The sequence below is a fragment of the Tiliqua scincoides genome, chromosome 4, assembly GCF_035046505.1.
Source record: "Tiliqua scincoides isolate rTilSci1 chromosome 4, rTilSci1.hap2, whole genome shotgun sequence".
Lineage (NCBI taxonomy): Eukaryota > Metazoa > Chordata > Lepidosauria > Squamata > Scincidae > Tiliqua > Tiliqua scincoides.
In genome coordinates this window covers 76478699-76505669 of record NC_089824.1, presented here as the reverse complement: position 1 = coordinate 76505669, position 26971 = coordinate 76478699, and the positions used below count along the sequence as shown (strand labels likewise).

Below are 26971 nucleotides of genomic sequence, written 5' to 3'. Positions count from 1 at the left end.
TCCAGCAGAAGAAAATATCTTAGAATTGTGTTCTATACATGGAAAATAGCATATGCTTCATGGTGTAATCATATGCTTATCTGTTCAGAAGTAAGTCTCATTGTGGGTTGTTCCCAGGAAAGTATGTATAGGATTGCAACCTTAGAAACATAGGCCACAGATAATTATCAGAGTGCATCTGGATTGATAACTGAGCAAAGCCTAATGGTTTAATCCTAAATGTATTGGTTTTGAAGCAAAAGCCAATTCAAACCAGTTCTTTAGCAAAATAGATAAAGTCACAATGTGACTGCTCTGTAAGTTTCACTTGTAGTATATCAGAATGTGCCAAGCAAACCCACTTTTTTTTGAAAGGCCTAATCCTATCCAACTTTCCAGCACCAATGCAGCTGCAATGCAATCCCGAAGTAAGGGAATAAATGTTTCCTTACCTTGAAGAGGCCTCTGTGAGTGCTCCCCCACCTCAGAATGCAGCGTATGCTCCATTGGCATGGCTGCATCATCACTGGAAAATTGGGTAGGATTGGGCCCTATGTGTAATTAGTGTCTGTGGAATGTGAACCTGTTTGGAATTGTAAAACAACTTTTGGTAGCAAATCAAACAGTTCTTTTCTCCATGATGTTTGGGTTACCAACTTTTGCTTAAGATAAAGACTTCTTCCTGGTGATTCCTAGAGATTCCTGGAATTTTTTTTCCTCTATGATAAAAATGTTGGGTATTCCTGGAGGCTATGTTAAAAACTCTAGCACTGCTTTTAATAGTCACCTGAATTGATGCTGGTTCCAGGAGACTTGATATGCATATGATTAGCATTTTCAGATTTCACCAAGCCATGAAATCTTGAGATACCTGAAACAGGTAATGGCCTACTTATTTGAAAGCATGAAACCTATGTATGTGTTACATTTTTAAAGCCCCCTTTTTTTCTTTGCAATACCAGTTCTGCTTCTCACATACAATGTATTTCATTAATCTCACTTGTCTGTGAAACACTTGTCACCCTCAAAAATGTAAAAGCTAATTCTTGGCCTGAATATTTCATTAGCAACATTAAAATCACCTTTTTGTTCAAAGTCTGATAAAATGCTTTCTGAATGAATCCTGCCTCTCATTAATTTGAGTCTTAGGAAGCAGAATAAAGGCGTGCAAATAAGAGTGCTTTCAAATCACTCATAATTATATGCACATAAAAATGCCGTTGACAAACTTTTAACATGCTTTATAGCTCATACTGAGCACTCCTTATTCAAGTGGGACTAAAGATAAGCTCACCTCCAGTGGTGGTTGAACTATTTCAAATCTAGTTCTTTCTCAAATGGTTGCAAATCAGGTGGGGGTGGGAAATTTGAAGGCTAGAATGGATGCATGTACAATTTTGTGGGAAGGACCTAGACCAGGGGTGCTCACACTTTTTTGGCTCGAGAGCTACTTTGAAACCCAGCAAGGCCCGGAGATCTACCAGAGTTTTTTTTACAATGTTCTCGCCATCATAACATATAACATTTATGTGTACAATGTATGTTGGTGTACCTTGAGCCCCACTGAGTATAACAGGACTTACTCCTGAGTAGACATGCCTAGGATTAGGCTGTGAGGCTGCAATCCTAGCCATACTTACCTGGGAGTAAGCCCCATTGAGTACAATGGGCCTTACTCCTGGCGTTTCCTCCCAGAGGCACCTGAAAGGGGGGGGGATCGGCACTCCGCGATCTACTCATTCTACCTATTGAGCACCCCTGACCTAGACGGTGGTATGAGTTTTGGTCAGATTATTCAGAATATATCATGAGTTGGAGTGGGGGCACAACTGTATTTCAAATGGTAGTTGTACATAATTGATGCAATTTACATATCATTTTCATGAACATGGTGGATGCCAAACTGCAAACTCTATGATTTGTGTGTGTTGCATTCATTCTACAATATTTGTGTTTTAAAATGGGTGCTCCAGTAAACTTTTATCTCTTGGATAAAAGTAACACTGAGCTTCTTGGGTTTTTAACAAGAACCCATGCAGCAATAAATTGAGAATTATATGTTATACACCTTCTATGGTAAATGTGGATGCTTGATTCTCAGTTAAATGCTATGTAGTTTGGGGGGGGGGAGAGAAAAATGATTGGACATTAAAAAATGCTCTTCAAAATATAGTCAAAGGGACTTTTCAGTATACCTTGCAGCCATAGGGCTCACATATACTATATATTGTAATGACCAGGGGTATGCTTTGAGCAACACCATGCAATAGGGAATAAAATGTTTCATAAAGAAATCAGCATTCTGGTTATTTATTTTCATGGGTTTGTCTGAGAGGGAAATTAATTTCACAAGCAGCTGACTTACAACATTTGTAGTGAAATGCATTAGAAATCTGAATAGGTGGCACCATACACCATTGCTTTGCTTTGAAGAGGAGTTATAGGTACCCAAATAAATCATAATAATGTTCAATAATATGAGAAGTTTGAAATCCAGATTAAACCCATGATTGACTATTATAGGTTCAGGATGTTAATATGAGTAAATATATCCCTTACTGTCTCCCTGCTACCTTGGTCGAGTCTGCTGAGCACAGAAAGTCTTGGGATATTCATCAAGCCTACATGAGTCATTGTTCCTTTGGATGAGTTTAGACATGCACATTCATCATTTCTTGACTGCAATGTCTTGTGATGACTTGCATGTGTGAAATAGCCATTACAGACCAAACACCACAGATACAACTTTCAGATCATCTGACATTACCTCAGACAATACTTTTCAGTGTTCAGCTGCAAGGCATTGAGTTTCTTTAATGGGCTCAGAATTGTATAATTCTCTGAGAGACTCTTGAAAATGAAACACAATGAGCTCGGAGGACAGACAAGTAAGTGTCTTCCAGAGGAATAGAGATCAGAAACATCCCTGCAAAATTCTGGGAATAGCCTTTTTGGCATGGAAGAACAAAAAACAAACAAAAAAACTTTCCTGTTGCTTTATTTTGTGTCCTAAGTCCTAGCACCTTGATGTTTTAGCACTACCTCTCTGATATAGATGCAGATTTTGACTTATTGTTATTACACTATTCCCTTTCCATAAATATAGGGGGGAAAATACAACTAGACCTTAAAAGGCAGTGCTTTAAGAGGATGATATCAATTTACTTTTCAGAGGCAGGAACAATAAATTACTTTGTATGAAAGTTAAAATGTGCTGTGCTGACATGTTTCCTCCTCCACAGACTACTGCTGGGTTCTGAGACAGTGATCAAGAGTTTGTAGGCATGAAATGGAGGTAGCACTTAACTTATTTAGCTTCACTTGGCTGCTTTTATGAAATATATGGCATGTTGCACAGACAGATAGGAGCAAATTGCATTATAATATGTTATAACGTATAAGGAATTTGCTTTTCACTTTGATATAGTTCTTAAGAGAACAAGTGTAGTGGGAAAAAATAAAATTCTGAAGGAGACATCTCACATTTAATTTTTCTGGTATGAACATTAATCTTCATTTCTAAAATCCACTTTTGTTATTTCAGTAGAACTAGTGCACACAAAATGCTTTCCACCTTGAAGGTCTAATAGTTCAAGAGCATGGGACACCCACTTGAAATTTTCTGATCGTTTTCTGACAAATTCTCAGGATACACCTTCTGAAAGTCAAGGACCCCACCATGGCTCCTCTTAAAACTTGCCATTTTTTGTGTTAAAAAGCTTGTTCTTTGTATATGACCCACAGGCTGGACCTACAGATGATGGCTGTTTTGGGCAATACTAGAGAAGATGTGAGGGGATGAGTAGATTGTCGGAATACATAGCAGTCATGACCAGCCACTACTGAGGACTGATCTTAGTATGCAGAAGCAACTTGTGGTTTGGTCCTTCCTGAACTCCTATGGTTTCAGACTACATGTGAGGGAATTCCCCGTACTTGGAAATTTGCTGTGTCAAGACCAACTGTTGTAGAGACGTAGAAACAGCCATCAGGATCAGTTGTTCACCTAGTTCCCAACAGCACCCAGTTCTCGCTGCCTTCACTGTCACTGTGGCTTGCTTTGGGGCAGAGGTAAGGCAGTGGTGGTGGTGCAGGCAACAAGGGGCAGTTACTTCAAGCCATGTCCACTGCCTCCATCTCTCCCTGTCCCAAGGGATTTCCAAGCTTAGTTTGGCAGCTGAAACTTGGGAGTGTGTCTATGGTAAAACTGACACAGGAAGCTTCATTTTTTTCTGTCAGGTCTCAGTTGCTGCTGCAGGTGGAAGATGTTTTGTATACCTTTCCTTAGAAGGATAAATTCTAGCAGAGATAGGCATACAGAATGTTTTTTTTTCCTTATGGGACTGCTGGGAGCTATAGTTCCTGTCCAACCTCAGCAAAGATGCTTCATCAGGACCTGGAGCACCCCATACTGGAGCACCCCATCATGGACATCTTCCTGGTGTCCCAGCATAAGTTTTGGAGTACCTTGAAGAAGGGTAGACCTTTATGAGCAAGCCTAGATTGCTCGTGCTCATTTGCTTGCATTTACTTTTGAGAAATTATTAGAGGATTTTGATATTTCAAACTCCCCGATCAATTTGTGTCACCCCTAATCTTTTTTAACTTGGCCTTCTCCTTGATGTGTTAAAACAAGTCTTCACTTGCATTTATTCAGCCCAGAAAAAAGAATTTGTCTGCAGTGTCTGTACATGTGTAAAGAAAGGGTCAGATGTAGGGAAAGATGTAAGAGATGCCAATAAGAGTTATAGGCCAGTGTCTGGGAGAGGTTGAAGAAAATCCTGGTTGAGTTTGAGAACTGTATGCTATGTTGGGAATGGGAGAACACCACCCCCAAAATATTTTTCTTATAAAATTAAGAAAGACCTTTCTAACACTATCATTAGAGAATCAATAAGAATCAATCAAAATGTTGTCTGGGAAGAATTAGCCTAATTTTAGTCATTGTCCAAGTATAGCTTAATTGCTAAGGTCACAGTTCTCAAGCTGCTTGATTTAAATGGCTCTAGCAAATGGTTTGAAGATAACTACCCATGGTTCTGAGCAAGTGCTGGATTACACAAAAAAGCACACCAATAAACTGCCTAGTCATTTGGTATTCCTCATAGTTAAGCCTGGTTCACACACAGTTGCCTACTTAGGTTAGACTGCCTAACAACATATACTGCAGACACAGCATCATTTCGTAGCAGTTCTTGTACGAATAGGGTTAGAATCAGTGATTCCCAAACTGTGGGTTGGTACCCACCAGTGGGTTGCAACCTAATTTCTGGTGGGTCGCGAAACTGCCGGGCTTATAGCTGCCAAGGAAAATGTACTGAGCCCTAAGAAACGTGAGACTGAGGGCACAATCCTAACCCACTTTCCTGCACCGACGTAAGAGCAATGCAGCTCCGAAGTAAGGGAATAAAAATCCCTTTATTTTGAGGAGGCCTCTGTGACTACCACCCAACTGCAGGATGCAGCACATGTCCCATTGGCACAGATATGCCAGTGCTTGCAAGTTGATTGGGATTTGAGCCTGAACCACACATGTCCATTACTTGCGAGTAGGCAACTGTGCCTTCACTCTTACTGAAAGTAAGGCAAAGGGAAACACAAGGCCAGCAGAATGGTCCTAATCTAATGAACGCGGAGCTCAACAAATGCTCCAGAATGTGTAAAAAAAGATAAAAACAAAGTCCTCAGAGGCTGGTAAAGTGAAACTTTTTCTTAGTCTTGTAAAGCTAGGCAGGTCCTGATAGAGTGTCGTTTGAAAAAGTGGGTCTTGGGAACCGCTGGGTTAGATACTTGCTCTATAATTCACAATAAACTTTGATAGTAATCAGAAGAACAGAATAAGAGGCTGCAACTACAAGACTGAGATTTAAACAAATCTGTTCTAAGGTTGTTGAGTTTGGTTAATAGACCCAAATAAACAACCTTCATAATTTTTGGGATCATTTAAGCAAGCCCTTAAGCAATTTATGCTCTGCATGAGCTGTACTCTATTTGGCATTAGCACCTATATCTTTACAGATTGTAAAATAAATTTTACCTTGCGATAAAATAAATTAAAAAGAGAGAAAGAAATGGCTTCATTAGTGAACCAGACATGTTGCTTTTAGTGGATGAAGTAGCTGGGTTTTTATGTGTTCTGTTGTTAATATGAATATGGTAATAGATATGAAAATGGTAAAAGAGAAGTGTGCACTCCGTAAAGCCAGAGCTGCAAATGCTGCAACAGTGGTGCCTACACATGTCTGCCCGACATGTGGCAGAACATTCCATGCTTGTATCGGCCTCATTAGTCACGTGTGGACAGTCCACAACCCGTTAGATGTCAAGGTCTTCTTCAAAAATGATGGACGAATATCATGGTAATAGTAGGCACAGACCACTATTATTGATCAATGATGTAATTGTCCTGCAGATGGATAGAGGGGAATGATATAATCCTTATCAAGTTACTGAAGATGTTGACCTTGAGAGAGATCAGATGACTGAACATCATGGCTGATCACTAGGAACAAAACATTCTTCTTCAGTGCTGAAATGTCCTTGCAGTGATAACAATTAATAGAATAATGAATGTCAGGCAATTCATTAGCATTTCATTAGAAAATTATGTAACAGAATACTTGGGTTTTTGGAGAGATCTTCAGGATTGTACTTCTAGTATTTCCAAAATCATAAAATGTCACTGCAGACAAAAACTGATTTGGGAGTGAAGGAGTTAATGTGTGTATCATTTCCCCCACCCCCACCCTGTTATCCCCCTGGGGAGCTCTACATCCAAGAAACTTTGGAAGGACCCAGTTTTAGCACCTGAAGCCAGCCCCACCTCTTGCCCCCAATTTACTGTTTGTCAGCTGTTCCTTACCACCACTGGGGGAAGCTGATCAGGGGTTCTCTATCCAGTATATTGGGCGTCATGGAGCACCAGCCACTATAATACATTTCAGTGAATTATCTCAGATGTTCATTTCTCATGGGAGAATGAATGCCTGAACAGGCTATTGTCTTGGTTCATGCGCTATCAAAGGAATGAATCAAGGAAATTATAATTCCATCTGATGATATGTCACTGATAGTATACCACTAATGAACTCTGAGGCATTGGTTTTGACGAACACTGTATTTTGCAGGAGAGCATATTTAGGGTGGTGTAACACCAATGCTATTTGATTGTGTAATTGATGCTATAACTTACTGCTTGTGTCTACATCTTCTGTGCATGACAGTAGTTTACAACTGTAGCTAACTACTGTAGTGCTTAGTGATGTATACATTACTGCCAGAACTTAGAAGTCCTTTGGAATACCACCACTTACAGCTATGGTTTAAAAGTTTAAGCATCCATTAAAATATCACTGCATATCACTCTGTGTGTAAGAGAGAGAGAGAGAGAGAGAGAGAGATGGTCTCTTCCATGCACCACAGTATAACTGTTTCAGAAAAAAAGAGAAAAGGCAAATATTGTGGTTGGGTAGCTGATGTCACAGTTTTTTCCAAAGGTGGTTGTGTGTATGCTTTTAATGCATTTAAACTATGCTGCTGTTAATGCTGCCAAGTTTACTTGCCATTTTATCTGCTGTTTGACTGTTTACAGCATAAACAATAAAAGCTGCAGTCATGTTTGAGTTTATTTCACTATTTTATAATTTTTCCTACTGTGGCCCATCTTGGAAATTCAATAAAGAATTATAAAGTGGAATATGCATTGTTTAAATAAATGCTTTATGAAGCTCTAGAGATTCCATAAGTGTACACTTGATGAGATGAGGTTCTGCTTTGTAACTGATAACCTACAGAGAACTTGAAGAATATTGTCTTCTTTCTGCAGGTCAGGAAAGCAGATGTTGTATTCTTGCAAACCAAGTAGAAGATTCTAAAGAAGATTGTTCAGGCTGACATGGTGAGTAAATTCATTTTTTTTCCTCTGAGTGACAAGTGTTTAGATCTTGTAGAGAAGATTACAAATATTCCAGAAAGAGAAAATACTAAAAATCATGTCAAAGATAAATTCTTTATCCCAATCCAGCAATTAAATCCTAAGGGTGCTCAGATTACCCTGCCTGCTGCAGTTCTGTGTTTTGCCAGATTCCTGGTCCAAGCTTCCCTTAGAGAACTTTTTAAACTAATTAGCTCCCCTTCATTCCCCAACAATGGCCCTAGTTCTGCACTGCTGTACCCGCACCACCAGGGTAGCTCACCTGTTCAAACTGCAGAGGTCCTCCTTCCTCCCCTCTCCTGCCAGCAGCTTCTCCAGCCACCTTGATCCTCAGCAGGTCTTGAGCATGGCAGCCACACATGAATCTCCAGTGTTTCCAGCAGTCTCCAAAGTCCATTCACCCATCTAGTCAGTGAGTTCATCAGCCATTAGTTCCTCAGTTCATTAATCCCTCAGTTCAGTTTCTCCCTTCAAGTTTTCCTACTACTACTACCCACACCCCTTCCCTTCCTGCAGGTGCTGCTTTTAACCTTGAGGACCTTGTTACCTCTACTGGTTGCAGCTGTGCAGCGCATAGCTGTAATCTAAGACCCTGATGCTATCCCCATGCTTGCCTACCAGAGCAATGGGCCACTGTTGACACCACACATCCATTTCCATTACATCCTGTGTGTACAAAATGGTGCTGCGTGGAAAAACAAAAACTGAATAGCACTGTGGGAAGATATGGTAGGAGGGAGCATTACTAAATGAATTGTGCTGTTAACAGCTGCAGTGCTGATCACCTGTTTAATAGAAATGGTTGGAGGAGAATGAGGTAGACATGCTCTTTCCTTCTCCTTTCATCACCAAGAAGTGACCAAGACTTAAAACTGAGAAATCCAGTAACCAACACCTTGATGCAATAGAAAGATGTTCTGGACTAGATCCTTGTTATCTTTAGGTGCTGCTATTGTATGCTTACTGGGGCACCACCCTTAGGAGGATAGGCTATAGTTTTTGGAGCTCTTCAGTCTAGAAGAAAGATGTCTGAGGGGGACATGATCGAGACATACAACATTACATAGGGAGTGGATAGTGTTGTTAGAGTTATGTTCTTTTCCCTCTCACACTGCACCAGAACCAGGGGACATCCATTAAAATTGAGTGTTGGGAGAGTTAGGACAGACAAAAGAAAAGATTTCTTTATCCAGCATGTGATGTGGAACTCCTTGCCACAGGATATGGTAATGGTGTCTGGACTACATGCCTTCAAAGGGGATTTGACATTTCTGGAGGAAACGTCCATCGCACGTTGTAAGCCATGATGGGTATAAGCAGGTGCAGTGGAGTGGCACCTGGATGCTGGTAGCTGGTTTTCTTCTGTGCTCCCTGAGGCATCTGGTGGACCACAGTGATATACAGAAAGCTGAACTAGATGGGCCTTTGTCCTGATTAAGCAGGGCTCTTCTCATGTTATTCGCGTTATTCCAGGAAGGGAACCCTTGTGAATACCGAATTACATCTGAAACAAAGTCACACAAAATTCAGGGTCCACCCAGCTCCAAGCAAGACTGGAGCCTTCCTCCAGTCACATCTGGAGCTGTTCTGAGACCCTTGGAGGCCACACACAGCCTCCATGGGCCTCAAAATGGCCTCTGCAGGTCCTAGAGAGGTACTTCCAGTTTTCCCCCGAAAACCAGAAGTGCATTTCTAGGACCTCAGGAGGCCTTTCTGAGACTTGTGGAGACTGCGCATGGCCTCCATGGGCTTCCGGAGGCAACTGGAGCAGAGCAGAGCTCCAGTTACCTGTGGAGGGCTCAGGTGGGGCCAGGACTGGCTCCACATAGGTCCTGGGGATCCACGTTGAGCCAGATTCGTGGATAGAAATTCTGTGAATAAACAGGATCCATCTGTGTAAACTAACTGTAAGTGGAATAGTCAAAATGCTATGCTTTCAAAAGTCCTTTCTACTAGTTCAGTGGTTTGGAATGAAAAGATGCATAGGTTTTCTATGAATATTCTAGAGGACAGGTCCCTTCAGTGAATTGGAATAATGTACTACTTACTACTAGCAAAGAAATGTATTTGTATGCTACGGGGAATTTTTAAAAAGTTCTCTCTCTGTTAATACTAAAGAAATAATAGCATTTTAACAACATTCCCCCATGTCATGTTCTGAACAGGTTGACGTGAAGATCTGAAAAAAGTGTCACAACCTATCAGTTTATTTCTTTGAGATCCATTAGCAATCATGTTCTTTTATGTGAAGATGGGTTGTGCCATTCAGTTAAACAGAGAAAAATTAATCATAGTAATGGTATTTTGGAAAAGGCTGCCACACTAGAACAAATCTCAACTTCTGGTATGTTTAGGAAGTTTCCTGATACTAACTGAGACCGCTGGTTGATCTAGCTTAGTATTGTTGATGCTGACTGGCAGCACCTCTCCAGGGTATCAGGTAGGGTCCTCTTCCCAGTCCTACTTGGAGATACTCCAAGATACTTGGGAAGATACCTCTTCCCAAACCCTGCTTCGGAATTGAAACCTAGACCATCTGCATTCAAAGTAACTGCTCTGCCACAGTGTAATGACCTTGTTTCTTTCAGTCAGTTTGCTTAATTATTCTTGGGCATATTTATACCAACGATGCTGTGAAAGTACCATATGGCCACCTTGCAGTGATTCCCATGATTGCAACAGTCATTTTTGTGTTTGTGGAAATTTCTGTAAAGTATACCTTTATACTGCTGGCTTACATATCTTCTGTTTGATTATGTAAACTGGGAGTGGCAAAAAATGGTTGAAAATGACTGTTTCCCAATCCTAACCTGCGCTGGACCAGAGTGGAGTGCGGCAGACAGACGCTGGGGTGTGGCAGGCAGGCAAGGAGCAACACAGAGACAGGCAAGCCTAATCCATCAGTGGCTGAAGTAGAGTTAACTCAGGTATTTCAGCCTCTAGACACGCTTGTCTATGTTTACAGTTTTTCTGAAGAGGCGTATTGCTTGAACTTTATAAGTACCTATTCATGCCTCTATACGAGTTCATAGCTTTCATGTAAGGTCTACTGCAGTAAACCATAGCCAACCCTAAGAATATATATAAAGATCTTTTTTTCTGCAATTATATAACACTGTGCAAAACTACCAGTTTTCTGAATCGGATCAAATAAAATTTTGGTTCCAGGACCATGATGGAAAACCAAGCATCTGATCCCAATATATATTTGTGTTTGCAGAAAGCAATCAACACTTCCTAATAATCTTCTTAAGCAAGCCACGACGGATGTTAAGTGCAGTCTTTATTTTCTGAGTAAAGTAATCTCTAAACAATTAATGTTTCTTGTTCTGTATTAAACTGCAGTCACTGAAGCATTAATTGACATAATTTTTCCTGTCTCTTGCACTCTTGAATCTGAAGCGCAATTGACGTTGGTGCAATTCTTCTTCTATCATTGTGTATTAACCTTTGTTATTGCTTAACTTTGAAGTTATGAACATAAAGATAGTCGTCTGACCCAACAGGTCATTAAATCCAGAACTCTGTTTCCAATAGCAGCCAACCAGATGCCTCTGGAAAGCTCACAAGCAGGACATGAATTCAACAGTTGTCTTCTGCTGTTTGTTCCGAGCAACGGGTACCTAATGGTATGCTGTCTTTGAACAAAGAGATTCCACATAGCGTTTGTGACTTACAGCAGTTGATAAGTCTCAACACTGAGAATGTCTAACCCTTATTGAAAAATCATCTAAGCTAGTGATCAGCTCCATATTTTGTGGCAGTAAATTATATGGGTGAAGATGTGCTGCCTTTTGATCCTCCTGATTCTACTGCTAATCAATTTAATATTGTGATCCAAAGTTCTTATACAGTATTATGAAAGAGAAAGAAACTACATCATCATGAATGGATAGTGCGTGTATGTAAGACAACCCTATGAGGTAGGTGAGGCTGATACTGGCTGGCCTGAGGTCAACCTGGAAGTTTCATGGCTAAGCGGGGATTTAAATCTTGCTCTTCCAGGTTTTAACTGGAAGCCCAGCTCCCAAACCACTACACCATCCTGGCATCTAGTGGATTAGTTTTAGATTCAGGACAGAGAAAAAGAAGTACTCACTCAATTTATGGATTTGGTACTATACAAAGTAACACTTAACCTAGCTAGCTAAGATGACTTTGTAAAGGGATTAGCCAAATGCATGGACAACCAGTCTATTGGTTATTACCCACCCCAGTTAAAACAAGTCAATCTGAAAGCAGGTATTTTTGGTCACTATTTCCACCAGGTTTTGGGAGGGTGAGGACAGGGGAAGGTGCTAGTTCAGATTTGAGCGATTCTTTTAGGAAACCAAATATACCCCACAAAACAATGCCTCTAAGCCCCATCCTGGTCAAAGCAATCCAGAAGGATCCCATAGTCTGTGATATCAAAAACCTCTGAGAGATCCATCAGAACCCCCATCCAGTTTCTAGAATAGGTCATCCACCACAACAACCAGGGCTATTTCTGTCCCAGGGCTATATCTGGTTGGAAGCCAGATTCAGAAAGGTCCAGATAATCAGTTTCATCCAGGAACTACTGAAGCTGAGTCGCCACCATGATGGATAGATAATTTGACAGGACGTCTTGCATCTTTCTTGCGCTTCCTTTCCTACTCTTGATATAGTGATGACATGATAAATCATATTCCTTGAGTATGTAAGTGCTACTTTTCTCCTAGAGCAGTAGCCACCAAACCACAGCCTGCAGGCCGAATCCAGCATTAGGAAAAAGTAATCTGGGCGCAGCACTTTCCAGTCTGTGCCACAGCCTCCTATCTTTCCAGTCAGTCTTGTCAGACACTCATGCTGGGCAGCCACTTCCACCTGGAAATTGTTGTATAGCGCTTGCTGGAGCAATGGGCAGCAGAAGCGGCTGCCTGGCACGAGTTTCTGATAAAATCAACTAGAAAGATAGGAGGCTGCTGCACGGAACAGAAAACCTGTGCCACCTGAAATTGGCTCGCGACCCACCTAGTGAGTCCCAACCCATAGTTTGAGAAACACTGATATGGAGCATAATTTTTTTTCCTTTACTTTCAGGAGTGGGGGCATAATACATATATGCATATTTGGCATACTTGTGAAGATAGCAATCAAATGTATATCCTTATCTGTGTCATAATTCTTTGCTATGTTAGGCTTTTAGTTTGGCATTCAGGCACATTTTAAACAAAAATAAATCAAATTCATGCAAACAATTTTATATTCGAAAAAGTAAAAAAATTGTTCTATTTCAATTGTAATAATCTCCTGTACTACTGGAGAAAAAAAATACTGGAGCATGTACTACTTGGAAAAAAATTATCAGCAGAAAGTCCAAAATTAATTAGAAATTCTTCATGCAATTCCTTTGTCTAAAATTAGGAGAATGTGGGGTAGAGTTAATTTGCAGTAGAATAATGGAGCAGAGTTGGGGACATTCACTCATCTCTAACTAATGCCTGGCCATGAATGCAGCATGGTGTTGTAAGGCTTATGAAGATACTATATTTTAACTGTACAATCATCTTGTAAACTAGAACAACATCATGGTCCCCATATTGCTGTTGAGGGTGGGAGTGGGAGGCTGTGTAATAAATTCATGACCTGAGGTGACATTTGAATCCAGAATTTTTCAGCTCACATACTTTACTACTATTCATCACCAGGTCTATAAGAACTGCTGGTATTGTTAACACAGCAACAGTAGGAAGTTGAAGCTCTGGAAGCACCATTTCTGATTTGTAGTATAGAGCAGGGGTGTCCTAACTTTTTGGCAGGAGGGCCACATCATCTATCTGACACTGTGTCAGGGGCCAAGGAAAAAAAAGTTAATTAACATTTTAAATTTGAATAAATTTACATAAATGAATACATTACAGATGGAACTTATATGAATGAATGAAGGTTCTTACAATAGCTCATGGCCCATAAAATGCCTTGCACAAAGTAGGATCGGCCTTTCCTTTGCTGCCACTGCTGCATTACAGACTGAAACAGCAAGCGGTGGAGGGAGCCCTCATTCCACAGCTCACATGAGAGGTCAAACAGTTGGCTGTCACACTGAGAGCAGTTGCATCAGGCCAGCGTGAGCTCCAGCAAGTCTCCAGAGGGCCAGAGATCACTGGGGACTCTCAGAGGGCTGAATTGGGAGTCCTCGAGGGCCGCAAGTGGCCCCAGTGCCGGGGTTTGGGCACTGGTATAGAGAATGGTATAGAGAATGGTATTGGGCACTGGTATAGAGAAATACCTGGTATAGAGAATGGATGCTGAAAAGAGCAATATACTATAATTACTCTGTGTATGTGTGTGTTTCTAAGCAACTAGAACAATGGATGTACTACAGACAGGCTGGTTAGTGAGTCAGTGTCCAAAGCACAGCAAAGGTTTACCAAGTGCAGCTATGACTCATTTTGTTCATCTGCTGAATTGACTAACAGAGTACAACCTTTGTTTCTTAAGAATCATCCTAACATTTGACTCTGCTGAATGTGCAGTTAGCATTGGCTCCCTCGGGCACATTGGCCCTCACAGTCACATAGACAGTCAGCTTTTTCAGAGCATGAATACAAAAAGTTAAGAGCGCCAAGTATTTTATGCACAACTAAAATTCAGTTTTAAAACTGTGAAGAGTTTTACATGTTGACAAATACTTTCTTTTGTTACAGCAAAAGAGAAAATGAACTTCGCATTGCCTTATTTATTTTGGTACTTCGCCAATTGACTTTACTCTTGCATCAAACAGGTTACAGTAAGATTGTTTCCCTGTTAACTCTTTGTTGCTTGTTAATAGGAATGCCTTGCGTTTGGAAAGAGCTTATGCAAATGCTAGCAAAATGTCAGGATTTGCTTCCTTTTAATTAGTACATTAGGGTTGCATTCCTAAGCACTTTCCAGCAGGTGTGTGCCAGATCCTATCCCCCCTCTCCCAGCGTGGACCTGCCCCCAGGAGTCTCCTTGGACTTATGCCAACTAAAGAGCTGGCATAGGTCTGAGAAAACCGATTGTCAGCCAGGCAGCTTATGGGGAGGTAAGTAAAAATGATGTTCACTTACCTCTCCTGGGCCATCTTGCTGACTCAGTCACCATAGCATGCACAGAACACATGCTCTATTGGTGGCACTGCATGATATGGACTGGCGGGTAATAGGATTGGGCCCTTAGTCATGGAAAGTTAATACTGTACTAGTCTCTTTTAGCTGTACAAGCTGTATTCATTGATAGCAGCAGTAGAAAAACAAATACTCTTGAAATACAAAACATCTCCTCTGAAAAAGTGGGATTGAAGAGCTTTCTCTGTTATCATTTGTTTACCATTTTTTCTTGGCATAAAGAAGCAAGACAAATCCACCAAGAAAATAATAATGCAACAGTAAAGTTAGCCATGGAATGTGAAATGAAGATTGTTTCCTTACTACAGTCTTTCCCAAATAGTGTACAGCAGCGCCCAAGGGTGCTGTGGCAAACTCACAGAAGTGCACTATGTCCCCAGCAGCCTCTTCTTATTGGTTCACACAGGTGTCTGGGAGAGCCAGATGATGGTGCCACCCTGACAGGGCACCATGACCATGATATGTTTGGCAACTACTGCCTTACTAGTTTGCATACTTAGCAAGAATACTAGTGAATCACAGTAGGGAAAGAAAATATTGTTACAATGTCTGAAAACTGCATCAAATGCATAGCAGAGGTCATGGCATTGTCCTTTCTAGTCCGAAAACAATCTGAATGTAAGAGAGAATATAGGTGAAATTCATACTGTGAGACCATCCTGTTACTGGACTTTGGTTTGCTATAATATTGCAGATGGTTCCCTAACTTATTTCACTTTTTAAAAAACTGAGATAAACGAGTATGATTTTTCATTTACAACAAAGAAAAATGCATTTTCCCATAAATGCCTGGATATCAAGTAATTTGAACTAAATTTCAGCAGAAATCATTTCCGAGAGATTGGCTGTCAAGTGTAATAAGAAAAAGAGGCAGCACTTTTGTAGAGACTGATGAGACTTTGTAGAGTTGGGGTTTATTCTGAGCTTGAAATGTGGTTGAAGATGTCAGTTTTTAAACAGTGCTTTGAAAAGTAGTTAGCTTTTAAAGTGCATCAGTTCACAGCACATAGAGAATGATTTTGAAGTGAAAAGTCGTGAAGAGAAAGTTGACAGGTTCCCTATACTATACTTAAGTATATAGCAGGCACGCACCACAGCACAGACACTTTCCTGTCCAACAACTTTTGTGCAGATATGTAAGAAAATTTTTGAATGGAATTACTTGGTAACATTACATAATTGTAATGCCCTGTATGAACAGATGTGAACAGGAGTCCAATCCTGAACTGTATGCGCCTGGCTCACTGCCGACACACACTGTGTGTCACACTGCTGCAGGAATTAGCGCTGGTCCAGCGCAGGAGCTGGCCCAGCACAAGCCCGCACTGGGACAGCGCCAGTCAGAGGCTGGTGATCGGCCACCAGGCACTTCTTGCGAAGTGCCTAGCGGCAGAAAGGTAGGTTGGGGCTTGGGGGAAGGTGGGGAGGAGGCATTCTGGGGTGGGTGGAGGACAGGGAAGGTGTGGCGGGAGGAGACATGACCAGCAGACCATGCAGCCCCACACAGGACTCCTTGTTTCTGTGCCAGCTAAAGAGCCGCTGCAGAATCGAGTAGCTCCATTGTGGACCTATTTTCTTTATCCAGGAGAAGGGGATGAATGTCCTCTTCCCCCGAGAAGCTGCTGTGGCTGCCCAATTGTGCTCAGGATGCCGCAGCAGCCATTTTTGCAGCCACGGCAGCCCCATGCCAGGCAGCTCAAGATTGGGATCTGTCTGCCTCCTTAAGAGTAGTCCTTCATGGGGATCTTTGAAATTACCCAAAATATAAGGTTACAAAGAAAGCTGCATTTTGTAAAAGAAAAAAAGTCTTGGTTTTTTCCTCAAGGCCAGTTCTGTTAGGAAGCCACTCCCTTCTGCTTGTGTTGTTCAGACTGTGTTGTTCAGACTGCTAATTGCTTCCTGGTTGATGACATTTTCCATACATTGCCATATTGTGCTGGGATTGTTACAGTTTAATACCATCAATTGTTTGCAGAGCTTTGGCCTGCAACTCTTGCCAGTGGTGGCAGAGTGGTAAATGAAGAGCACTCTGTCATTTAAAAGCCTGTATGCTTTTCTAATTAAAAATGCCTGAAATCTGTAGATCAGAATATTTTAAGTTATTAACCTTCTTGGAAATGTTAAATTATTGGATCACTGCTTCTTCCCACACAGTGTTTATGTGACATGATAAAGTGATCCCTCCAAGTCTCATTATGCTACAGTTGTAAAACATGGCAATTTTTTAAACACTAGAGGCCTAATCTATTGGACCTTGTGCCTTTCTTCATGCAGATCACTGATGTTTAGTGCTGGGATTCCATTTGTATTTTATTTGGAAAGGTAACCATGTCTGCTAATGGCAAGTCCACTGCTCGCTTTCTGTCTGATCTGCTTATTTAGTTCATACTGCCAGTAGATTCTGAGAGTGAAAATTTCAGAGTTTGTCATCACATCTAAACTGAACGAAAAGCAAATTTAAGGCCCTTTTACAAGTAACGTGAAGAAGGTTTCTAAACTTCTCATGGAACTGTGAATACCTGTAATGTTGTATGTGGTGTACTAACTAGAGATTTTATACTAACTAGATGCATTAACTGGAACTAAGCTTACATTTACATATAATTCCTGGTATGCTATTTTGATCACCATGAATGGATGTGGGTTTGAACCGATGCATTAGCACATGATTATTGAAGATGAGATGGTTGGCAACCTTCAGTCTCGAGAGACTATGGTATAAGCCTACAGCACCCAGTATTCCCAGGCGGTCTCCCATCCAAGTACTAACCAGGCCTGACCCTGCTTAGCTTCCAAGATCAGACGAGATTGGGCATGTGAAGCTTTCTGGCTTTCTCCCTGGGGACATGGTCCCTCCCAGTCTTGAAGATAAAAGTGGTGGGGAATTGGAAGCAGGAAAGTGTGGTGGTTCCTAATGCAGGTGTGTTTTTTGTCATCGTGGAGATACCTAAAGTGTAAAGAGTAATTTCACTCCCTTTGTGAAAACAGTCTCATTTTAGGTCAAATATGTCCTATCAAATGTATGCCAAGCTACAAGTTGAGCAGACTCGCACTGTGTGGGCTGTTCCACCTTAAGCTTCAGCTCAGGACTAAGTGTTTGATTTCCTTACTCTCTCGCCTCCTTTAGTAAACAACCTACACATTCAAAACTGCATATTAGTGATAAGGCCTAGCCTGGAGCATTCTCTCTGACATACCAGTGTGTATGTGCAGGGAGAACTTTTTTATACGGGGAAGCATTTAAACATTTGGTCTTCCATCTGAAACAATTACAGCCCAGCCAGATTACAGGGGGCCTCCATATCCATGGATCCCGTATCCACGGATTCACTTATCCATGGATCAGTTTGTGCCCAACCCCAGCATGCACATCACTGCGCACACCACTTCAAGAGCTGAGGGGAGCTGGAGTTCACTACCGGTTGCTTCCTCAACGCATTCTGAGATTCGCGGAGGCCAGTGGAGTAGGTCACAGGAGTACCTGGCATGACCTGGAAGTAGCTTCCGGGGGCTTCCCAGAATGCTGTGTTGCACAACATTAAGCATTGTGTTGCAACCCACCATACATCTGGACATGACCCACAGTTTGGGAAACACTGAGCTAATGGATAGAGTTGGGATAGGTGGGGAAAGTGACAGATCTAAGCAGATCTAAGCAGACTGTGTGAGGTAGGACCAGTCATTGAAGTCCGTCTGTGTTAGGGTTCCTTGAAATGATGATAAGTGCCTTATCACTTGGCAGGAGGTCTGGTCTAGAGGGTAGAGCCTCCGTCTGCCTGAAGATAACATCCACAAGGTCGCCAGTTCAAGGCCACCGGCACTGTGCGACCTTGAAGCAGCTGACAAGCTGAAGCCGAGCTATTCCATCTACTCTGAGTGTGGGAGGATGGAGGCCAGAATGTGAAGCCAGATCGGAATGAAACACCTTGAATGTAGTGGTTCTTGAAAGAAAGAACCTTCTTTCAAATTGTAAAAATCCCTATTTAATAAGGGATTTAAATAAAGCCTGCCTATGTAAACCGCCTTGAATAAAGTCTTGAATAAAGACCAAGAAAGGCGGTATATAAATACCTGTTGTTGTTGTTGTTGTTATTAATTCTTTAATCAATTTGGCAAGGAACTAGGGGATTTTCTGTTGCGGAGTCTATTCTAACCATATTGTGACCAAAATTTAGACTGAGTTTCCTGCTTTCAGATGTATCATGCATTTTATCATGTCAAACAGTAAATGAATAATAAAAGTGCATGGAGCATAATGAAATACATGATACATCTATTAATGGATTGCAAACTAGCAGTAAGTACAGGAGTAGAATGAGCTCTCGAAATAGGAGCTGGGCCTTAGGAATTTCCCCTGTCTCTTCTGTTGCTCCAGACATTGGTTCTATCTCCACCCTTCTACCATATATTAATGGTACTATGGATGCTGCAGACATTTACTGCTTTTAAAAAGTATTTTAAAATAAAATATAGAATGGCATTAGGCAGGAAGCTCCAGGGTTCCAAATTACCCAACTGCCAGTGTTAATACAATTGTTTTTATCTCAGTATAAGGGTAGGGAGTGAATATGAGAGCATTTCAGAGACAAATATACACAACATGCTATAACATGTATTTTCAAGATGTTCCTAGTTTCTCATTCTTTTCTCACACAAGCCCTTTCCCCTAATTTGCAGGCAGATTCTAACAAGTGAAAGTGCTGCTCACTGGATTTATATTCAGATAACTTGATTTCAATGCCACCATACAAGAGTGAGTATGTTGCAAATTGCTTCCTTAAGAAGAAAAATCTTAATAAGAAAAATTCAGAATCAATGCTTGTCTTTGACATTTGAATTTCTCAAGGGATGATGCCTTAAATGTTCATTAGCATAAATGACATACTAAGAGCCCAATCCTAACTAAGCCATCCTGCTGATGTAGCTGCTCCAGTGGTGCGTGCGCTCTGTCCCATGCCGGGGGGGGGGCAGTTATGGATGTTTCCTATGGGAGAAGAACTTTCATTCCCTTAACCTGGGGTAAGCCTCCGCCACTCGAATGGGTTTCCTCAGATTTGCAACAGCCATTTTGTTGTCACTGAACTGAGGATAGTAAGGGGGGGGGAAAGGAGAGGGGATAGGATCCTGGTACACGCCAGTTCCTCTAGGATCTACTCCCTTCTTCCCCTGTTCCCCCCCCACTCAGATACTCCCCCATTCTTCTCCCTCTCTGCTTTGTTCCTCTCACCATCCACCCGCACACCAGCCTACCTAAGTATACCTGTAGGTGGCTGGCAGCTGTGGTGGGCTGCTGCCATTTGCAGTGGCAATTCCAAAATGGTGTCCAGCTGTGTGCAGCACCATATGGCTATTTATGTCAGCAGAACCCTCAAGTTTAGATTGGGCTATAAGACTCAAACCTGGAGTTCCATGTTTTTCTTCTGTGTGTGTGATTTAGAGCAAAGTCAGCCTAGGCAGACTGAGGGAGTGAGTTTGCTTTCACCTTTTCCATTCAAAATTACTACCCCCAGTAGCTTTTTCACAATTTATAGATTCTAGAACATGTAATTAAACAGTGAATCATTATAATCATGAATTACTAGAATGCCTTTGTCATCTCTCTCAGAAGTTACCCACAGCAGTTGACCAAAGAATCTTTGCATGATTTTGCAATCTTTTTTTTTAAATCAAAGTCTCACACAAAAAATAATTTGATAACTCTGCATTTTAATTTTTTTAATATCATTTTAGTTATCTGTAGATTGTATCCTAAGGCTGAAATCCTATACTCACTTACCTGGGAGTAAGTCCCACTGAATTCAATACAAATTTTGTTTGAGTAGACATGAAATTTAGGGCCCAATCTTACACAGCGCATGCTGGCGCACTGCCGGCATGCACTGTTGCAAATGTGCCATAAGGCGGCATGTTTGTGGGCCCTAGCACCGGTGCTAGCCCAGCGCTGGGCTAGTGCTGGTGGAGCACTGAAGCTTGGCGGTTGCGCAGAGCGCCAAGCAGCAGAGAGGGAGGTGAGGGAAGGCAGGGAGGAGGTGTTCCGGGCGGGGGAGGTGGAGGAAGGACAGGGAGGTGGCATGCCGGGGAGGAGGGAGTGGGGCAGGAGGGAGGCGGGACTAGTGGAGCTTCACTTCACTGGATCCATAGCCTCTGTGTCGGGCTGGAAATCCAACATGGAGGGTCTTCATTCTACACCGACGGTTGGGTTATCATAGAATTGAGTAGCCCCATTGTAGGGCTACTCGCTTTACCCAGGGGAAGGGGATGAAAGTCCCCTTCTCCCAAGGAGGAGGTGCTGGCTGCCTGGAGTGTATTGGATGCAGCGGTCGCCATTTTTGGCGCCGCTGCAGCCCCGCACGCCGGGCAGCTCAGGTTTGGGCTGTTAGTTATTCATGATTATGTTCCATTGAAGTCAGTGGGACTGAGGCTGCAATCCTATCCTCACTTATGAGGGAGGAAGTCCCTTTAATTATAATGGGACTAACTTCTGAGTAGACATGTTTAGGATTGAGCTCTTAGTCATGAATAACTATATTTAGTATACAACCCTATGCATTTATTTATTTGCATGCTTAATTGTTCCCTGTAAAGTAATTGCAGCATTTTCTGATGAACTCTGTATTGACTATTCTTACTTTCAGCCAAAATGTCAGGGTGTTTTTTTTTAAACTGAGTGCTATGAATCAGAAACAGCATTTGACAATAAATCCCAAGATTACCTGTTGAAGCACTGCAGGCAAACACTGTTTGATGTGGGTTTGTTAAGTACGGAAGCCAATTGTGCAGTTATTACATCTTCCTTTTTTCTGTGAACCTACTATTTAAATTTGAGACATTGACTGTTGGGTGGGGTGTTCAGCAGGAAATACTCTGCACAGAGTAATTGTTTGACTCATGTTGTTGCATGTAGGAAATTGGCACCAGAATCTTTTAGTTTACATTTTGCTTTGAAGTAGAACTAAAACACTTGTTACATATCCCACCACTTTCTGTGTAAACTGTTTTGACCATGATACAAACATGATCATGATGTCACATTTGGGATTTACATTAAATAGAATTAAGCATTACATTTCCTGTAGAGCTAAGGTTCCCAACCCGTGGTCCTCGAACCACTGGTGGTTCACAGCACCCCCCCCCCCCGGTGGTCCGTGACGTCTCTGGTGAAAAAAGGAAAAAAAATGTCCTTCCAGGAAGAAAAAAAGCCTCTGCAGCGCCAGCAGCCAATCAGAGCAGCTCAGAGCCAATCAGAGCATAGCCTTCTCTGTCTCCTGCCTCCCCCTCCACCTCCCTTCCCTCCTTGTCCTTTAGTGCCCAGACAAGCAAAAAAGTGAAGCGCAGGCGCCTTGTAAGGAGCGCGCGCATTTGTGCAGCCTCGTGGCTCAGCTGCATGCAGAGGAGAGGTGCCCTGCCACCCGCTGCCTCCAGCCTGCTGCCTCCATTCCTTGACCCTGAGCCTTCAGGTGAGCCCTGGCAGCCTGGTTTCTCAGGAGTCAGATCAGGACTCCAGCCAGCCTGGGAAGTCGCTTTTGCGGGCGGACAGGCGGGCGGGGGGGCATTGGAGGGGGGGCTGGAGGAGGGGGGAGAAGGAGGAGGGGGGCCTGAGGGGGGAGAAGGAGGAGGGGGGCCTGAGAAGGGGGAGGAATGAAGAGGAGGAGCAGGAGAAGGAGGAGGAGGAGCAGGCTCCCAAAGGCATCAATGGCTGCCTGGCTGGGGGGGGGGTTTCCCTGGGAGTGGGTTTCTCTGGATGTGACTTCCCTGGGAGTCCAGACTCCAGCTGGCCAGGGAACCCAGAGGAAGAGAGTTGGAGGCAGTGTGGCAGCAGGAGAGGGGAGAAACAGTATGCTCAACCCCCAGCCCTGGTACCCCCTCCCCAGTTGGCAGGATTGGGCCACCTGAATGTGCTCTTCTAACGCCCTGGGGTGGAGCAAGGGGTCCAGGCAACCAGGTTTTTGCACCCCTTTTGGAGAGGGAAACAGGCAGCATCTCTGCTGTCTTACTGCAAGCTGCCCACCTGGGGAGAAGCAATTCCAGAAGTTGCAGAACAGGCACCACCGTAGCCAAGTACAGCAGGTGCAACCCTTGACTTTTCAGCCTCAGAGAGCAGCAGCAGCAGCTTTGTCCATGGGGAGCCCTCCCCCATCCCAACTTGGCCAGTTCCCCTATCTCCTCAGATTGCAATCCTATGCGTGCTTACCTTGGAGTAAGCCCCATTGACTATAATGGGACTTACTTCTGAGTAGACTTGCCTAGAATGGGACTGTTAGTCACACTGTGGCTGTGATGGACTTCTCCAGAAATTTCTCCAATCCCCTTTTAAAGGTGTCTGGTCTAGACACCATCATCACATCTTGGGGAAAGGAGTTCCACAGACTAATGGCAGAGTAGGCAGCTGTTGTTTTGTGGCTGCAGCCTACCTATAGGCTTGCTCACACTCTCTTAGTTCCAACCAAAGTAGTCCACAGTTAGAGCATGCCAGCAATTAGAACAGGAAGTGAACAGAGGCTTTTTTCCCCCTAAAAACCTTGCAGTGCACCCAAAAAGGACTTTTTTTCCTGAGACATGCAGCAGCCATTCTGAGATCTTGCTCTGAGCTGGTCTCAGGAAAGTGTTCAACACAATTTAGGCAGGTTGGTCCTGAAGGAGAAGAGACGTGTGAAGCACCACGTCTAAATTGTGTTGAACACTTTCCTCAGGACTCTGGACTCACAAGTGTGGGAAGCAGGGCCAGGGCTGTGTAACAAAAGGAACTGTGGAGGGATGTGTGCACTTTCTGTTGGCTTATTTAACTACCTTGCATGACTTGTCTATAATCCCCTTGTGCTTACCCTCTCCCTTTTTGAGGTGTTTTTCCACACTTAAAAGAGGCAAGGGTTGTGCGTAATGTGGTCTGGTGTGGGGGGAAAGAGACTGGATTGAATTGGGTGGGTGTGAAAACCTCTGAGTTGGGGGGAATTATTATATGTTCCATGTATACCCAAGACTTTCACAGCTAATGAAGCAAATGCAAGCAGAACCATCACATTAATTATTAAATAATCTTCTTATGTATTACAAATTTAATTGTATTTTTTGTGTGCGGGGGGGGGGTTTGTATGTGGTCCCCACCATCTCAAAATTTTGCCTTAGTGGTCCCTGAGCTCCTAAAGGTTGGGAACCACTGCTGTAGAGCCTTTCGAGTTTCTAGTGCAGGGGTGCTCAAAGTTTTTGGCAGGAGGGCACATCATCTCTCTGACACTGTGTCAGGGGCTGGAAAAAAAACATTAATTTACATTTAAAATTTGAATAAATTCACATAAATGAATATATTAGAGACCAAAAATGAATGAATGAATTCAAGCCAGTTTATGATTCCATTCATGCTAATAAGGGGGGGGGATCTTCAAGCCAGTTTATGATTTCATTCACCCTAACAAGGGGGGAGATCTTCATGCCGGTTTATGATTCTGTTCACCCTAATTGGGGGGGGGGATCTTCATGCCAGTTTATCATTCACCCTAATAAGGGGGGGGGGAGATCTTCATGCCAGTTTATGATTCTGTTCACCCTAATGGGGGGGAGATCTTCATGCCAGTTTATGATCTCATTCATACACACAAACGGAATGGGGCATCTTCCACACTTTCACACACTTACACCCGCCTGCTTGCCTGCCCCTTCACCCTCCCTCCTTCCCTCCCTCATTTGCTTGGGTGGTATGTGCTCCTGCCTGGTCGCCCGCTTGGCTGCCTGCCTGGCCGCTTGGCTGCCTGCCTGCCTGCCCACCCACCTAACTTCCTCGCTAGCTAGGGCAGCATGTGCTGCTGCCGCCTGCCTGCCTGCCTTCCTGGCTGGCCGACCGGCCAACCAGCCCTCCCTGAGATCCCTAGGAAGCATGTGCTAGCTGGGCTGGGCTCTGCTCCCCTCCCTTGCGCCGGATCTCTCTTACTCTCCTGGCTCAGGTTGCAGGAGGGGAGGGGAGCTGAGCCCAGCTGAGCGGAGCCCAGCCCAGCCCAGCCCATGGACAAGGCAGGGAGGGACCAACCAGCAAGCGTGCAGGGTCTTTTATAGTGGGAAGTAACTTGAGACCTGCAAGTCTCACGTTACCTTCCCACTATAAAAGGCCCTGCGCACATGCTGGGCTTGTCTTTCCTTCGCTGCCACTGAGCTCAGCGGCAGTGAGGGAAAGCAAGGCGTGGAGCTCGCACGGCGGGCCAGCACGGGCTGGGGTGAGGGCTGCGTGCCCATTGGAGATGGGGGGGACACCCTGGGGGCCAGATGGAGACCCACAGTGGGCTGCAAGTGGCCCGCAGGCTGGGGTTTGGGCACCCCTGCTCTAGTGGATTCATATGATGTATGACAAAAGCCACCTGGGCTTATTAAAATGGCATTGTGGTCAATAATACTGATATTGTGTTGAAATACAATGAGATTTGCTCCCAAGTAAATTTGTTTAGAAACTGGAATCAAAATTATTTTTATTTTTCTGTATTTGGAAAAGCCATCGTTACAACTGCATTTTATTTTTTAAACAAGTAGGAATGACCTGTTTTAGGCAACCTTTATTATGACAGTTAATTCCTATCAAACATGCAAGTTATATCTTACTGGGGAGGAAGTGTGTGTTTCTCTAAGGAAAAAAGAATTTTGGTTGTTAAAGTTCTCTGGTATTCTTAATCTCTCAGTTACATAACCAAATTGAATTTGTTTGATGTTAAAGGTTGGGGAAAATTGAGGGTTTGGGGATTCAGAGGAATGAGGGTAAGGCTTCACATTCCACTACAGCACTTGTATGAAGTGATGTCCCCCCCCCTCCCCCAAGTCCTCACTACAGAGACTTTGGAAGACGACCAGGTTTTTGTGTAGCATTCAGCATGGGGAGAAAAATGGACTCCACTCTGAGTCTTTTGTGATGAGAGAGAGAAGTTCTCTCCTTCTCACCCTTTCCAAAACTTGACATAAATAAAAGACCACCCAGTGCAGAGCAAGTTGAGTATGGGTGTGGACTTTTTATTTTGGAAAAGACTGGAAAGAATGAGAGACCCTCTTGTTCTTACCCTGTATCTCAGTTTCTAAGGGATCAAACTGAATGCTTCTTGCTCAAGGGCCCTTTGGAACCTGTAGTGTTTTGTGTGTTCTGTGCATTGTGTTATACATGGACATTTGTGAAATATTCTCCTGGTTTGGCAGATGTAGGCCGGGTGGGTTCACAAGCACACAAATGAGCCAATTGGTTCAGAGCAGTAGGGAATGTTCCCTATACATTGATGGGACACTTGAAGCAGAGGAGAACATGAATCAGGGTGAGAGATGAAACTGAGACATTTCTGCGCATAGTTGACCCGGGCTACCAATCCCCTTCTGTCTTCCTCCTTGCTGTTCGGAGCCCAGTGAACTCTGTGTGTGTTCTCTGCAGTTGTGGTTGCAGCAGTTGATAAAATCTTGTCACGGGCCAGATGCTATCCACAGAGCACTAGTGGACGCTCCAAGTCATTCAGAAAGCAAACTGTTAATCCTATTTACTTCAAAAGGAAGAGCCTTTCTTTTCCTAACTTTTTTTTGTAGAATTTGCACTTAAAAGTTCATTTTTCTTTCATATTTAGGTAAAATAAGAGGTCTTTAAAAAAATTATATTGCTAAAACAATGACGTGCCCTTGGGAATGTGCACATTATGGAACTAAAGTGACAGCTTCTATTATCTAACCTAGCAGAAAGTCTGCATTTATAAAAGGTACTAAGTACTGTGAGTAGGAGGATGCAAAAATGGCCTATTTCTAATTCAGATTTTAGAATTTTTCCCAAATGGGACTTCTCATATTATAATATCAGCAGCTAGTTGTGTCAACAAAGCAGCTGACCGCAGCATTCAGAGAAGGAGCCATTAAGGCTGTAGTTTCTCACATACTTAAGATCCCACAGAAGTCTTTTCAGTGGATTTAAGCAGCCTAGTGGTGAGCAGAATTTCAATCT

General features: G+C 43.0%; 1 protein-coding gene across 6 annotated transcripts in view; it reads left to right on the top strand.

Annotated features, from left to right (window-relative positions):
- Positions 1–26971, top strand: part of ATXN1 (ataxin 1) — a 307081-nt gene that overhangs the window by 159790 nt on the left and 120320 nt on the right. For 5 of the 6 annotated variants that reach the window (XM_066626680.1, XM_066626678.1, XM_066626682.1 and 2 more), the window contains exon 5: positions 7805–7876. The gene's annotated coding sequence lies outside the window, so the exon portion shown is untranslated. Of the gene's footprint in view, positions 1–7804; positions 7877–19704; positions 19781–26971 lie in introns of all 6 variants that reach the window. The other variant, XM_066626679.1, reaches the window with a different exon arrangement.